Below are 3,087 nucleotides of genomic sequence, written 5' to 3'. Positions count from 1 at the left end.
TCACAGAATATGCAGAACTGTGAAATGTTCAAATCCAGAAGATACACTGTCAGAGATATTGTTATTTAGGACTTGTCTGAAAAATTTGTGATAAGATTAACAATTTCCTGCTACTATGTCCCTGACACTGCACTACCACTTCACTGCCATGTCACTGTGACAACACTATCATGTCACTACCACATTACTACCGCGTCACTACATCACTAACAGTCACTTTCACATCACTGCCATGTCACTACCACAACACTGCCATGTCACTAACATGTCACTACCATACATTACCATGTCACTTTTGTCACTACCACTTCAATATCTGGCAGTGTACTTTGTCACTACTATATCACTACCCATCACTACCACGACACTTCCAAACACTATTGTCACTACCACATCACTACCACAACACTATCATGTCACAATATCATTTTCTTTAGAGACTCTCATTTGCTCACATATCGCATCAGCTGCTGTTAAAAATGAGAGACGAGCTATAAAATAATAGTGAAAAGATGCATTTGATTTTGGTTCATGGATCACAGAGCATATTTTAGCCGAGCATCAGTGACCTGATTGGTTAAAGTCAAATTGATAAACATAACAGAAAAGCAGATATATTTTATGGTATATATTATTGTTGATTGTGATGACACTAATACAAAAGTCCAGTGAGTGACTGAGTCTGGTTATTTCAAAGGAATCACAAACAACCCTCTAAAAAAACATCTCAACATTGTTACTCTGTGGAATGACAGTGGAGTATTATCAGTGAAAACACAATGGACTGCAGTTCACAATCACCACAGAAGTCCACATCTATCTCATATAAATATGGAAATGTCTTTATTTCTGAAGCTATGTGTATAAGGTTATCAATTTTTATTCTCTGTTCCTTCAGTATTTCTGTTATTGTTCTTAAAAAAAACTGTCGAGTTTATAATTTCATGCTCCATATGAAAAAGCCGCATAGATAAAACTAGTAATAGTAATACTTTACTACATTATGCACAATAAAAATTTGATGTTCCTGGATGAGAATTTAAGGTCCCACTTTATTTTGTATCTAATAACTGTGTAGTACACTGTGTGTACACATTAAAAAAACAAGGTAATTATGTGATGTAGCACTGTTACAGTTTATGTAAACACACATGTTTAAAACTTCAGTTTTACTCATGTATTCCCAACCCTACACGCTCACTGTTACAATCACCAGAAAGACATTAAAATAAATTCCCACCGGTCTCACGATCCCATAATGCATACAATATTTACAGTAATAAACTGAGACATATGAGCCGTGTGTAGTAATCCAACCTGTAACAGTGAATATACCCACGCCATAGTTACTTGCGACGACATTGTTAATGTGTAATTACTATGGTACGTACTGTAATGTAAAGTAGGCAAGCCACGATTTGATGACTATCACTCAGCAGTAACGTCCTTATGAGTATTTACAATAACCTTTCTGTATATTGACTTATGTGAGTTAATATTACATTATTCAAGTGCCATAATATTCTGAGATATTTCTAGAAATGTCCAGGCTGCTTCTTCAAATATATTCCTGCTGTGTAACAGCCTCAAAACGAAAAGACATCTCATCCAATCAGCTAACCGAGAATTATAATCTTCTCAAAGAGGGCGGAGTCATTATCTATATAAATCATCATCAGGTACTCCTCTGCAGCACTTTCAGCTCTTCATCATCTGCACTCAGACTTCTGCAGCCATGGTAAGAAACAGCCTCTGATCACATTATTAATACTAATAATACTAATAATATATACTATAATGAGCTGAGTTCATTAGTGAATGAGGTACAGGTACAGCCTCCGCACTATTAATACTAATAATACTAATAATATATACTATAATGAGCTGAGTTCATTAGCGAATGAGGTACAGGTACAGCCCCCACGCTATTAATACTGTAATAATGTGTGTGTGTATGTGTGTGGTGTCTGTGTGTGTGGTGTGTGTGTGTGTGGTGTGTGTGTGTGTGTGTGTGTGTGTGTATAATGTGTGTGTGTGTGTGGTGTTTGTGTGTGTGTGTGTGTGTGTGTGTGTGTGTGTGTGCGCAGGTTCTCAGTGGAGCTCTGAGAGTGGTCCTGCTCTGTCTTCTCTCTCTCTGTCTGAGAGGTGCTGAAGTTCTGGACCGTCTGAGAGGAAATGAAGTTCCGGAAGTGAACCCTGAAATACTCTGGCTTGCATCATCAATGACCTTCACACCAGGTAGGAACAGAGCAGGTTAGCCTAATTTTACTAATACCTGCTTATTGTTGATGAAGGATCAATGTGAAACATCAGCATTACAAGACTGCATATTGAATGTTGACGTTTGATTAGGTAAGAGTTTTGTACAAGGCACCAAAGTTCTTTGGATTGATGCCACAGATCAAGTACTTCTGCTTTCCTAAAGACGATTTAAATGGACGGTTCTTTAAAAGGGCCATTTTTGTAAAAGGTTCTGGAGTGTGAAGATCACTTTTAAAGTTTAAAGAACCTCCACATAGTCAGAAACATCTATGCTAAAATGTTTTACTATATCCATTCAGCCAAGACAAGAACCAGTTAGGAATCTGTTTTGAAGCATGTAGGTCCATCCTCATAGTCCTCACAGTCTGATTGGCTGAAAAGTGTTCTATCTGTGTTTACTCATCACAAATTGCAGAGCACGAACAATAAAGTCTTTACTATAAACTGTGAATTTACTATATGGCTGCTTGGTATGACTTTGTAAAACACTGTTTTCAATATGTTATGACGAATAAAATCATGGCTGTGTTGATCTACTGTGACTGAATCACAGCCCCAATGATAATAAAACATCTCTGTTGTTCTGCTCATTAAACATAAAGTATATGTTGCATATAATTTACAAAGCTTATTAAGATTTTTATTTCTTTTTTTTTATATCAAGGGTATTTGTGTCAGTTGTAATGCAGGATACTGTTGTGTTTGAATATTTCTTTAGGTACAATCCACAACATGGACATCAGTTTGCACTGGCCATCAACGTTCCAGTTCATTACTGTGAAAATAAGGACTCTAAACCTGATGAACGTTTTCTCAAGAATGATA

General features: G+C 36.6%; 1 long non-coding RNA gene across 1 annotated transcript; it reads left to right on the top strand.

Annotated features, from left to right (window-relative positions):
* Positions 1 to 1,692: 1,692 nt before the first annotated feature.
* On the top strand, positions 1,693 to 3,077 carry LOC118803072. Its single transcript, XR_005006818.1, has 3 exons — positions 1,693 to 1,738; positions 2,088 to 2,238; positions 2,981 to 3,077. It is a non-coding gene; the product is annotated as an uncharacterized LOC118803072 (long non-coding RNA).
* The last annotated feature ends 10 nt before the right edge of the window (positions 3,078 to 3,087 follow it).

Source organism: Colossoma macropomum, unplaced genomic scaffold (assembly GCF_904425465.1).
Source record: "Colossoma macropomum unplaced genomic scaffold, Colossoma_macropomum, whole genome shotgun sequence".
NCBI classification, from domain to species: domain Eukaryota; kingdom Metazoa; phylum Chordata; class Actinopteri; order Characiformes; family Serrasalmidae; genus Colossoma; species Colossoma macropomum.
Note: the sequence above shows the minus strand (reverse complement) of the source record. Positions and strands in the feature narration are given on the sequence as shown.